The sequence below is a fragment of the Homarus americanus genome, unplaced genomic scaffold, assembly GCF_018991925.1.
Source record: "Homarus americanus isolate GMGI-L3 unplaced genomic scaffold, GMGI_Hamer_2.0 scaffold29734, whole genome shotgun sequence".
NCBI lineage: Eukaryota > Metazoa > Arthropoda > Malacostraca > Decapoda > Nephropidae > Homarus > Homarus americanus.
Window position 1 is genome coordinate 100,001 of NW_024718244.1, and position 13,731 is coordinate 113,731.

General features: G+C 46.8%; 1 protein-coding gene across 1 annotated transcript in view; it reads left to right on the forward strand.

The window, feature by feature from the left end:
- The window catches only part of LOC121859365 (mucin-2-like), a 75,352-nt gene that overhangs the window by 26,178 nt on the left and 35,443 nt on the right, over positions 1–13,731 (forward strand). The window lies entirely within an intron of this gene.

The following is a 13,731-nucleotide window of genomic DNA, read 5'->3' on the forward strand; positions in this document are numbered from 1 at the left end:
AACCAAAGTCATATTTGGATTCTGCACCCCAAATTTACTTAAAATCCGTTTAAAAACCTTGTGCCAGAAAAATTGTGTTGACCGGTGTAATAATAATAATAATAATAATAATAATAATAATAATAATAAAAATAATAATAATAATAATAATAATAATAATAATAATAATAATAATAATAATAATAATAATAATAATAATAATAATAATAATAATAATAATAAATACAAAATCTACCACAATTAAGAAGGTCAAAAGAAATTTTTTTGCAGCTTGTTAATATAAAAAATTATTATTCAAATAGTGAGAAAGGCGTCTTCTTCAGAGCCTTCGGTGAAACTTATTAAGGCTTCTCACCTGTGTGACTTTCCTATAACCTTGAGAATGTTGAACGAGTAAGATTTCTCTTCGAAAGTTGGAGAAGAAGGAAAAAGAGAAGTCGAGTTTCCTTCAATTTCTTCGAAGGATGGTTTTGGTTCATTTATATTCTATATCTTTTTTTAATTGTCTGTATGTCTGGATGTCTGTATTTTTCATTTGTGTGTGTTTGAGCTTTTCCCTGAGTTGTTATTACTATTATTATTATTATTATTATTATTATTATTATTATTATTATTATTATTATTATTATTATTATTATTATTATCATTATTATTAGTATTTTGTTTTGCAAATATTGTGGTTATTAATCATATTACTGTTAATGTTTTCATCATTATTTTCATTGTTATCATTATTAGTAGTAGTATGATTCCCGTATACATTATTACTAATAGTATAATAATTATATAATCATTATTAATATTTTTCGTTAATATTACTCTAACAACTTTACCATTACCAAAACAATAAGCACAACGTGGGTAAACATTATGCGCAAGAACTACAGACAGAAGTGACGTGAGAGAAGGGAGACAGGGATGGTCTCGTGAATGTCAGTCCAACTTCCCTACTTACATAGATTGGCTGTCTCATTGCATCCTTTCCTTTCTCTCTACGTCTCTCTCTCTTCCAGAGATACGTGACGTAAAGTGATAGACGGCAAAATACCAACCCAATTCTCTTGTGAGTAAAAATCTGGATGGTTTTGTCAATAACTTCTGCTGCGAGTTAATTATATACACCTGGGTGGGTCTCTCTCTCTCTCTCTCTCTTAATCTGCATCTGTCCACACACACACACACACACACAGAGCTGCTTGTTTACGTTTTCTTGTGCGTACTTCATGACCTCATTATTTTACAGAGCCCTGATGGAGGCGGTCTAAGATACATTAATGTAATAGAAAGTTTCATTATTACTGAAAGGCTCCAGACTCGTCCTATACTGTGTTATGCTCAAGGCTTCATGTACTGTACAACGATGGGTTCAGGAAACTGTGTGTGAGTGTGTGTGTGTGTGCATCCTACATAGGCTAACTGAAATGCCTGTTGAGATCAACGAGCGCCTCATGACTCTCCGAGTCCCACTGAATCACTTACGTCATGCCTTCTTCATCAGTGCGTATGCCCCAACACTGGATGCAGAGGAAGACATCAAAGAGGCCTTTTATGCAGACCTCGACAGAGTGCTAACCTCTATCCCCAGAGAAGACAAGGTTGTGCTCCTTGGCGACTTCAATGCCAGAGTTGGCAGAGATGCTTTCATTTGGCAGGGAATCATAGGGAGAAATGGACTTGGCAAGTGTAATCCCAACGGCCTACTCCTCCTCAGCAAGAGTGCTATACACAACCTCACTATCACCAATACCTATTTTAGGCAGGTCGACAAGATCAAGGGTTCGTGGCAACACCAATGATCCAAACACTGGCATCTTATTGACTACATTATTGGCAGAGAAAGAGATCACGTAGATGTCCTCATCACTATAGCCATGCATGGCTCAGACCAATGTGACACTAATTATCGGATAGTCAGATCCAAAGCTCTCACGTCACGTCACCCCAAAATGGCGAAGGCAACAAGCCTCCAGAAGAGGTTTTAATACTAAGTGTCTGCAGGATCCAGCTGTAGCACATGTTTTCAGAGACCAGCTCGAACCTAGGCTGATAAACAACCTGACAATAAACTACCCAAATCCCAGTGCAGAATGGGGTATGCTCGGCACTGTCATGACCAAAACCTGCAGAGAGACCCTCAGCCAAATCGAAAGAATAAACCAAGGCTGGTTTGATGAAAACGACCCTGAAATCAATGTACTCGTCAGTGATAAATGTGCTCTTTATCTGAGTGGCAAAACAACCCTCAGTCTCGAATGTCGCAATCTAAAGACGACTGTCTTAAAAATAAAGCATGTGAAACGCAAAAACTTGCAGATCAACACAAGGAACGTAAAATTTATCAATTCCTCTAAAACATTTTATGGGCCAATCACTCATAGCACAGCCCATCTCGGCGCATCCAGCAGTAATTCCCTAATTAAAGATGAAGATGGCATCCTTCAGTGCAGGAAAGATCACTAACATTCGCTACTCAATCGAAATACTGAATAACCAGCAGGTCCTTCAGTATCCAGAGCTGATCCACCTCAGCTTTCCTCAAGGCCTGATGGAATCCGAGCCGAGGTGTATAAAGCAAGAGCCCCTGTGCTTACCATCCGTCTCCACTCTCTCCTGGAGAATATATGGGAAAAGTAGAAATCCCCCAAGCTCCTATTGACACTTCCCTGTTTACATCTACTATACTGAATATTTTACATTTGTCCACATTGAATTTCATCTGCCATTTTTCAGACCATTCGAAAAATTGGTTTACATCTTCCTGTAGTTTTGCGGAGTCCTCCTCAGATTTAATTACACGTCCTATTTTAGTGCCATCAGCAAATTTACTTATGTTGCTGTCTACGCCGATATCTATGTCGTTTATGTATATATAATAAATAATAATGGTCCAAGTACTGAGCCTTGCGGAACCCCACTAGTGACGTTGCTCCAATAGGATTTAGTGCCGTTAATGCTCACTCGCTGTTTTCCGTCCTGTAACCACGCCCTAATCCATTTTGGAATATCACCTTTAATGCCATGAGCCTCCACTTTTCTTATTAGTCTTTCGTGGTGGACTCTGTCGAAGGCTTTGCTAAAGTCGAGATATACTACATCATAATTGTGCCCTTCGTCCACTGATTCGATAACTGATGAAAAGAATGTTAATAGATTAGTTAGACATGAACGCCCGCTTCTGAAGCCATGTTGGGAATCATTGATCAACTTGTGCTTCTCCAGGTGATTTCGAATAGAGTTTAAAATGATTCCTTCCAGTAATTTGCCTACAATTGATGTTAGACTGATTGGACGATAGTTAGAGGATAGTGAACTATTTCCCTTCTTGAAAATCGGTATTACATTCGCTATCCTCCTGGATTCTGGTACTACACCTGCTTTTAAGGACATGTTAAACAACTTTGCTAAGGGCATACTAAGCTCTTCCTTACATTCCTTTAATACTCTGGCAAATATCTCGTCGGGACCAGGTGACTTATTAGGCTTTAGTTTGTCTATTTGCTTACTAACATCGTTACTAGTCGCTACTATCTCGCTTAATTTACTTTCTTCACTATATCTGTATAGAGTCGGAACTTCGGGTATCATGTTTAAATTATCGGTGGTGAAAACTGTTGAAAATATTTATTCAGATTATTGCTCATTTCTCCGTCGTTATCAGTTAGCTCGCCGGTATCTGACTGCATTGGTCCAATCTTTTCTCGTGTTATAGTTTGATACATTTGATAGAATCCCTTGGGGTTTGACTTCGCCTCCCTAGCTATCTTCAGCTCATTATTCCTCTTGGCTTTTCTTATCTTGGTATTAAGCCTCCCGGCCAATACCTTATAGTAATCTTGGAGGTAAACTTCACCACGATTTACTCTCCTACCTAGAGCCTTCTTCAAATAATTATTTATCCATTTAGGGTCATTGTTGTTTTATCTGAGTTTTTTGTATGGTATGTTCTGCCTTTGTGCATTAAGTAACTCATTATTTAAATTGTCGTGGAATTCGGGAACCTCGGATCTCGTTATCTGGTCAATCTCAACCGTCAGGTCTCCGGGTTGGGTGAGGTCGCCCTATGTGGTTGAGTAAGGTCACCTCATGTGAGGTCATGTGGGCCGGTGGAAGTTGTTTGGACTTACTTCCTAGCCCCCATTAGTCCCTGTTCACCTAGCAGTAAAGTAGGTACCTGTTGTAAGTGGAAAGTTGCGAATTCGTATTCAGGGAGTTGTTGGAGCTTCCAATAACTTCATGACATAAACCACTGACTCTTCAGGCGAATACAAACGTTAAGTATAAACCAGGTAACACGGAAATAGAAAACTCAGTTTGTGAAAAAGATCTAGGTGTATTTGTTAGCAACGATTTGAAACCTAGAAAACAATGTATTAGCGTTCTCAACAAGGCAAACAGGATTCTTGGGTTCATATCTTGGTCTGTGAGTAACAGAACTGCTGACGTTATCTTGAAACTTTACCTAGCATTAGTGAGGCCACACATGGATTATGCGGTTCAGTTCTGGTGTCCTTATTATAGAATGGACATAGATTCTTTGGAGAGAGTACAAAGAAGAATGACAAAAATTATCCATAACATTAGAAACCTTCCATATGAAGAAAGACTGAAAAGCTTAGGCTTACATTCATTAGAGAGGCGTAGAGTTAGGGGAGATATGATAGAGGTGTACAAGTGGGTAAGTGGATTAACAAGGGTAAAATGGAAGATGTTCTGAAGCTCAGTAATAACGAAATAACTAGAACAAATGGCTTTAAATTAGATAAATTCCGATTCAGAAAGGATATAGGTAAGCACTGGTTTGGTAATAGAGTTGTGGATATGTGGAATAGGCTACCGAGTGCTATAGTAGGATCGGGGACGCTAGGGAGCTTCAAGACGAAGTTGGATAGGCACATGGAAGTGCTGGGATGGGTGTGAAAGGGATCTGCCCTGTATGGGCCAGTCGGCCTCCTGCAGTATCCCACTTTCTTATGTTCTATGCCCTTAACTCATGAGACATAAAGGCAAGCATGAACTTAGCATGCTTCCCTGTTGGGCGCTGTAAACGCTTCTGCGCTTCACCTTACACAAGGATGTAGGGGAGTGCCCAATGAATAATAATAATAATAATAAAAAAAAGTCATGTAGTTCACCCCCAAGCGTGATACCCCCTCTCTCAACGGCCTCTTCAAATTATCAAAGTTTGCCCTTCAGAAATCTGGGACTTTAGTGGAATTTTCCTTATCGCAATCCTGAAATTCTAACTGGAATCTAATTTCTTTGTGATCTCTGTTTGCAAGTTCGTTCCCTACCTCGACATTACTAATGAGGGTTTCTCTGTTCAACAGAACTATATCGAGTATATTATTACCCCGGGTGGGTTCAGTTATATGTTGATTTAGGAAACAGTCCTGGATCGTTTCAAGAAAATCCTCTGATTCTGAGCTACCCGTAAGGTCAGTCCAATCTATTTGGCTAAAGTTAAAGTCGCCTACTATACAGACTTTGCTATGTATGGAAGCCCTGCGCATTTCGTTCCAAATATGTCGCTCATTAACTCTATCAAGATTTGGAGTTCTATATATTACTCCTGTGATTAATTTTTCCCTGCCATTGATTAATTCCATCCATATTGTTTCTGTATTCTGCTCAGTTTTTATTTCCTTAATTATTTCACACTTCAGATTATCCCTGACATAGATTGCTACTCCTCCTCCTTTCCTAATCTGCTATCGGTATGGAATAATTTGTAACCTACAATTTAATTGTAACCTACAATTTAGGAGGGAGATAGGAAGAAACTGGTTCACAAATAGGGTGGTGGACGAGTGGAACAAGCTTACAAGCTTAACAACTTTGTAGTAAGTGCGGGAACTCTGGAAAGTTTTAAAAGGAGGCTAGATAGATTTATGGATGATAGAGAGTGCTAGCAACTCTCTTTACAGGAGCTGCCATGCACAGGCCAACCGGCCTATTGCAGACTCCGTATTTTTCTATGTTCTTATTTTCAATCAGTTCGTGCACGTATGGGCTGGATGCGGTTGGGCAGGTGTGTGGCCACGTGGCCTGAACAGTATAAGTGTATAGATATGTACATACCAAGATATGTGAACACGCCTGACGCCAAGACTCTGTTACCATTCATTGTACCATTTATTCACATGTCTGTATTACTACATATTATTATAGCATGTCTGATATCTATGCTTATGTCTAATGCCTATGTTCATTTACTATGTCCCGATGTACTATGTCTGTACCGCGCTAGTCGAGTAATTAGAAGACCCCATTTATTGTCCTAGGAATGTCTAGCAACTCCCCTTGCCTAGCTAGCTAATTTCCCTCAGATCGGCTTCGGCCTGCCTACGACGAGGAGTTCCTTGTGCTGGCTCCTGTTCCTGTACCGGTTGGCTATCACGCCAAGTCTTGTACCACTTGTTGAATATATCTACTGCTCGTGCCCTGGAGTTTCAAGAACCTTGTCTAGGATTACATCCACTACATGGCGCAGTTTGAGTAGCTCCAACACGACAGTTTACAAGCCTCAAGAGCCGGCCCCGTCTGTTTCCCGCCCAGAAGATATACTCCACAGTGCCCCTGGATTTACAGTGCTTTGTGACCTTGTGAAGTGCCCTAAGTGAAGTGCAGTGCCTTTTATGTCTCTTTGCTATGTTTCTGCGGCCCTACAGGTAGCAGACACGCCCTCAGCCCAGTTTCCAAGACAGCACTTCCGGCATACATCCTCCATCTACGCCGGCCCGCAGGCCACTGCCTGCGTCCTCCTCCCACTGAGCCAGCTCGCCCGCGCGCGGAGGAATACAAGCACCACCACCACCGCCGCCAGCCGCCTCCTCTCACTTCACAAATATTACAGTCAGTACTCTTTTACTTGCCCGCCAGTTCCTGCACTTAGCAAGTCCATTGACGAAAACATAGCACTTCACCTTATTCTCCTTGTCTTTCCCATCGCAACCATACCAAACACGAGATGTCTGACCACGACGATTTGCCGGGAAATTTAGATGAGGATTATGAGGTAGACGAAGCCTCACAGACCCCCCCACCCCCCCTCACGCCTCACACGCCGGGCGCGCCAAATTCAAAGGATGGGAGCCAGGATATACGTCGGTTAATCCACTTCCTACAAGTTTCTCAAGAGAAGGAAGCCCAAAGACGTCAATTAGAGGAGGAAAAACGACGTCAAGAGGAATGGTCAAGACGTCAAGAGGAATTGTCAAGCAGTCAGAGGCATCAGCTTACCGCCTTCAACTTCAACAACAACACCAAGCTGATAACCACAAACTCCTGCGACTATTGGAATTGCTGGCAACGAGGACGACTTCACCAGCTGCCACAACCAATTCGCCAGCTTCAGCCTCTTCATCTATCCTTCAGACAACGCCCCCTCACACGTCACCTATCCCCCTTGGGTATGCCTCAGTGCCCTCTCAACCACCTGCTCCAGTCTCAACTCTCGTCGACCTCTCCGTGCCTCCTCCACCGCCTGCCGTCTCGAGTACACCCCTGCACAGCAAGTCTTCAGTTCCCAGTCCCCCACTTCTTCAATCTGATGCAACATATCAAGTATACCGTCAATGGCGACGTCGTTTCGAAGACTTTGCTGTTATGTCTGACCTCTACCGAATGCCCCCTCATAAACAACTCATCCAATTAAGATCGTGCATTTCCCTCGATGTTCAACGCCTCCTAGAGCACACGCTAGCCATCCCCCCTGACTCCCCCAGGTCAGTGACAGAGGTTTTAAACGCCTTGCAGAGTCATTTCCGTGGCCTCCGCAATGAAGCTCTGCGTCGTAGGGAACTGCTATCCTGCAAACAAGCTTCTGGGGAATCATTCTCAGACTTCTATGCACGACTTAAGGACCTAACAGCCGAGGTGGACCTATGTACAGGCGATCCTGTAACCTGTGCCGAGATCCAGCTCAAGATGATCTTGCTGATGGGTGTACGTGACGAGGACCTGCTTCAGAAACTCCTCACCCTCGACGCCGCCTCTTCCCTCACCGACTTCGTCACCTGTTGCAGGTCGTATGAGGCCACAAGAGAGGCTGCCTCAGCTATACACTCATCGCCATCTCAAGTTCACGCCGTCTCCACCTACAAGAGGAATCAACGCCAGATGCAGACGGCGTCCTCTCCACAGCCCCCGTCACAGTCACCAGTTTCTTCTCCCGAATCCTGCAGAAGCTGTCAGCGCCAGCACGGTCCAGGTAAGTGCCCTGCGGCTGATAGTACATGTCGAAACTGCGGGTTTCAAGGCCATTGGCCCCGCACACCTCGATGTCCTGCCAACAAGGTCTCATGCAACGCTTGCAACAAGCAAGGACACTTCGCCAAGTGTTGCAGGTCCACCAAGAAGCCTCCATCTCCAGGTCAAAACGTCTCTTCACAGCCCGACAGAACGTCCACACCACCGTCTCCCAAGAACAACAAAGGATGCCGACGCGTGGATGATACCTCGAGTGACAGGTCCCCCAAGCCCGTCAATGTTCGTCTGTCCTACGGTACCAACTCTTCCAACCTCCTGATGATACCTGACACGGGCGCGGACATCACGGTGATTGGACCAACACACCTGGACGCCCTCAACATTCCCAGGAGTAGCCTGTCACCCACAGCCATGAACGACGTGCTCACAGCGGACGGGTCCCCGATGGCTCCACCTTTGGGTTGCTTCAAGGCAACACTACAGCTCGGTCCCAAGTCTTGCCTTGCCACAGTCCACGTCCATGAGGGCATCCAAACCCCTCTCTTGTCATGTGGCCATTGTCAGGACTTGGCCATCGTCTCATCCGAGTTCCCAAAGCCCATCCTCGCCGTGACACACCTCAACAGGTGTGCAGAGATACCTGTTTCAGCCATGACCACACCTGCTGCCGCCCGGGAGTTCTTTTTTCGTCAGTTCAGCGACGTCCTTGTCTCCAAGCCCGACCTCCAGAAGACGCCGCTCAAGAAGATGACAGGCCCCCCGATGAGAATCCACCTCAAGCCTGGCGCGACGCCTTTCGCCATCCACACACCCAGGCCTATCCCCTTTGCCATACGGGACAAGGTGAAGGCGGAGCTCGATTCTCTGGTGCAGCAGGGGATCATCAGACACGCCGGTGAGGAGCCCTCCGAGTGGTGCCACCCTATGGTCTTGGCACCCAAGCCTGTAGGTGTTCGCATCACAGTGGACCTCACCCATCTCAACTCGCAGGTCTCCCGTCCCGCCCATCCATCGCCTACGCCCATCCAAGCAGTCCGCAGCGTCACCCCGTCTGCAAAGTTCTTTACCACGGCGGATGCACTACATGGGTACTGGCAAGTCGACCTGGCGGAAGAAGATCGCCACCTCACTACATTCATCACGCCCTACGGCCGCTTCCAACACTGCCGCGGACCCATGGGCTTCGCAGCAACGGGGGATGCGTACTGCCTCCGTGGGGATATGGCTCTGCAGGGTGTCACCAACTGCGTGAAGGTCGTAGATGACATCCTGCTCTTCGACGATGATCTCCCGGCCCACTTGAACCGAGTTCATCTGATGCTCACAAGATGTCGTGCCCATGGTATCACCCTGAACAAAGATAAATTTGTGGTCGCCGCCCCCCAAGTTAACTACTGCGGCTACAACATCTCGCCAGAGGGGATCTCAGCTGATGAGGAGAAGGTCAAGGCCATCAGGGACTTCCCTACTCCAGCGAACCTGACCGACCTTCGCTCATTTATGGGCCTGGTAAATCAGCTGGCCGACTTCTCCCCTAAAATCGCCACATCAGCCCAACCTCTACGCCCCCTCATGAGCCCCAAGCGCTCTTTCCTCTGGACTCCTGACCACGACCTAGCGTTCAGGAATGTTAAGAAGGCGTTGCTGTCACCACCAGTCCTGGCACCCTTCGACCCGTCCTTACCAGTGGTCCTCCAGACCGACGCCTCCCGTCTATACGGCCTCGGATATGCCCTCCTTCAAGACCACGGCCAGGGTAGACTGCGCTTAGTTCAGTGTGGCTCCAGGTTTTTGACGGACACGGAGACCAGATACGCCACCATTGAACTAGAGATGCTGGCAGTCGCCTGGGCTATGGCCAAGTGCCGCCTTTACCTGTTCGGCCTTGGGCATTTCACCCTCATGACGGACCATCGCCCGCTCATACCCATTCTTAATCACTACACGTTGGACGCCATCGAAAATCCTCGCCTCCAACGTCTCAAAGAGAAGACCGCCCCTTACGTCTTTACAGCTGTGTGGCGCGCCGGGAAGCTTCTGTGCATACCAGACGCCCTCTCCCGAGCCCCTGTTAGTCGCCCCACACCTGAAGATGAAGTCGACTGTACCACGGCCGCTGCTCACGTTCGGTCTTTAGTGACACACACAGCCACTTCTCTTGCTGACAAGACGACGACGACGCCCTCCATCGAAGACGATAGGACTCTCCAGGAGCTTCGCATCGCCGCCGCTCAAGACCCGGCATACGTCCAACTCCTCGACTACGTCTCCGCTGGATTCCCCACCAACCGCTACGACATTCACGCCTCCGCCCTCCCCTTCTGGAAGCTAAGGGATAGCCTCTATGCGGACGGAGAGCTGGTGTTGTACGGCCCCAGGATCGTCGTTCCCGCTGCCCTCCGCCGGCGCACCTTATCCCGCCTCCATGACAGCCACCGCGGCGTTGAAGCCACCAGGCGCAGAGCCCGTCAGACCGTCTTCTGGCCTGGTATTGACGCCGATATTAAGAGCACGGTTGAGGCCTGTGAGCCTTGCCAGCAACTCCAACCCAGCCAGCAACAAGAGCCGTACCTGTGCAATGACCTCCCAAAGCGGCCCTTTGAGTCCGTGTCCGCCGACTTCTTTAATGTGGCCGGAAAGTCTTTCCTGGTGGTCGCCGACAGGCTCTCTGGATGGCCCGTGGTAGTTCCCTGTGGTCGGGACACCACCTCTTCCAGGGTCATCCGGATGTTTTGTTGCTTCTTCCGGGAAGTCGGAGTGCCTCTCCGCCTCCGAACCGACGGTGGGCCCCCGTTCAATAGCCACGAGTTCAAGAGCTTCGCCGAACGCTGGGGCGTCCACCACATCGTCACCTCCCCTCATTACCCGCAGGCGAATGGCCACGCCGAGGCAGCGGTAAAGTCCGTAAAATACCTCATCCTCAAGACAGCACCGACGGGGAACCTGGACTGCGAGGAGTTCGACAGGGGCCTACTGGAACTCCGTAACACCCCTACCCCTGCCGGACGCTCTCCTGCCCAGGTGTTGTATGGCCGCCCCCTTCGTACTTGTGTGCCTGCCCACCCCCAGTCCTTCTTAGATGAATGGCAGATCAAGGCGGACGAGTGTGACCGCCGTGAGGCTGCCCGGATGGCCCAAGTGACAAGCCACTATGACGCCCAAGCCCGCCCCCTTCCCAGGTTGGCCGTCGGCCAGCAAGTACGAATCCAGGACCCGACGTCACACCGCTGGGACAAGGTCGGGGTCGTCATGGGCCGTGGCGAGTCTCGTTCGTACCAAGTCCGCCTCCCCAGTGGTCGTGTGTGGTGGCGAAACAGACGCCATCTCCGCCCAGTGCCATCCTCTAGTGACGAACCTTCCTCCCCGTCCCCTGTGTCCCCTTGCCCAGACCAGGAACGAAGGTCGTCAGTTGATCCTCCCATTGTCCCTCGCCGCTCCCCCCGACTCATGGAAAAAGAGTCCGTAGCCGCTCGAGATTGCACTACGAGCGTAAAGGGGGAGGGAGGTGTATAGATATGTACATACCAAGATATGTGAACACGCCTGACGCCAAGACTCTGTTACCATTCATTGTACCATTTATTCACATGTCTGTATTACTACATATTATTATAGCATGTCTGATATCTATGCTTATGTCTAATGCCTATGTTCATTTACTATGTCCCGATGTACTATGTCTGTACCGCGCTAGTCGAGTAATTAGAAGACCCCATTTATTGTCCTAGGAATGTCTAGCAACTCCCCTTGCCTAGCTAGCTAATTTCCCTCAGATCGGCTTCGGCCTGCCTACGACGAGGAGTTCCTTGTGCTGGCTCCTGTTCCTGTACCGGTTGGCTATCACGCCAAGTCTTGTACCACTTGTTGAATATATCTACTGCTCGTGCCCTGGAGTTTCAAGAACCTTGTCTAGGATTACATCCACTACAATAAGAACATAAGAAAATAAGGAGTCTGCAATAGGCCGGTTGCCCTGTGCATGGCAGCTCCTGTCGAGAGTTACTACCACTCTCTATCATCCATGAATCTATCTAGCCTCCTTTTGAAGCTTTCCAGAGTTCCAGCACCTACTACAAAGTTGCTAAGCTTGTTCCACTCGTCCACCACCCTATTTGTGAACCAGTTTCTTCCTATCTCCCTCCTAAACCTAAACTTATCCAACTTGAATCCGTTGCTCCGAGTCCTATCCTGCTCGGATATTATAAGAACTTTATCTATATCCCCGTTATTGATTCCTTTCACCCACTTAAATACTTCTATCATATCTCCCCGCACTCTTCGTCTTTCAAGGGAATGCAAGTTAAGTTTCTTTAACCTATCCTGATATGGAAGGTTTCTAAGTCCTGGAATCATTTTTGTCATTCTTCGCTGCACCGACTCTAGTGAATTTATATCCATTCTATAATAGGGGCACCAGAACTGAACCGCATAATCGAGGTGCGGCCTCTGTCAAATGCTTTGCTAAAGTCTAAGTAAATAACATCGTAATTTTCGTCATTATCTTCTACCTCGAAGACTTTCCTAAAAAACGTCAGCAGATTTGTTAGACACAGCAGATTCGTTAGACTTAGCAGATTTGTTAGACTTGAGGCAATGCAGGTGTGCTCCATTCTTCAGGTTAGGTCAGGTGAAGCCGTGAGGTCAGGTTAAGTTAGGTCAGATCCAGCCACACTCAGTATTGCAGTGTTTTTATGCTTTTCCTTCGAGTTGAAATTGCCACTTTTGTATATCACTTGTGGGTTGATCGTCAATCTTTGCACTGTACTGTTGGTGTGAGGATGTTGATAAATCCAGATGGGAAGGAAGAGATGGGGAAGGGTAGGGCCCAACAGACCGGGCTGGCAGCTGTCTCCATGGTCAAGAGACTACGGCCTCGTTAGCGGGCATTGCCGACTACACACGTCCTTACCTTATGAAGGCTGAAGGCTACTACTATTACTAGTAGTAGTAGTGTGTGTGTGTGTGTGTTTGTGTTTGTGTGTGGACCAAAGGAAACTTAGTTTTAATAATTTTTTGATTAGATATTACCAAAGGTCAGAGGTCACGGTCGTTTGCTCAAGGCTACCTGAGGTCAAAGGTGAAGGTCAACAGGTCAAGGTAGAGGGTGAGAATAAATGTTTAAGAGAGTCATCAAAGGATCCCGGTAGGTTAGGTCACGGGAAGCTGTGAGTCTGCATATTTATTCACTGTCCCTGGTTATATTAGTGCTTCATATAGGTAGAGTTACATGTAAGTTCGTACCTGTACCTCTACCTGTAGATACCTGTACCTGTAGATACATGTACCTGTAGATACCTGTACCTGCAGATACCTTTACCTGTAGATACCTGTACATGTATATACCTGTACCTGTAGATACTTGTACCTGTAGATACCTGTAACTGTATATACTAATACCTATTGATTCTTGTACCTGTAGATACCTGTGCCTATAAATACCTTTACCTGTAAATACCTGCACCTGTACCTGTAAATCTCTGTACCTGTAAATACCTGTACCTGTAAAAATCTGTGCATGTAGAA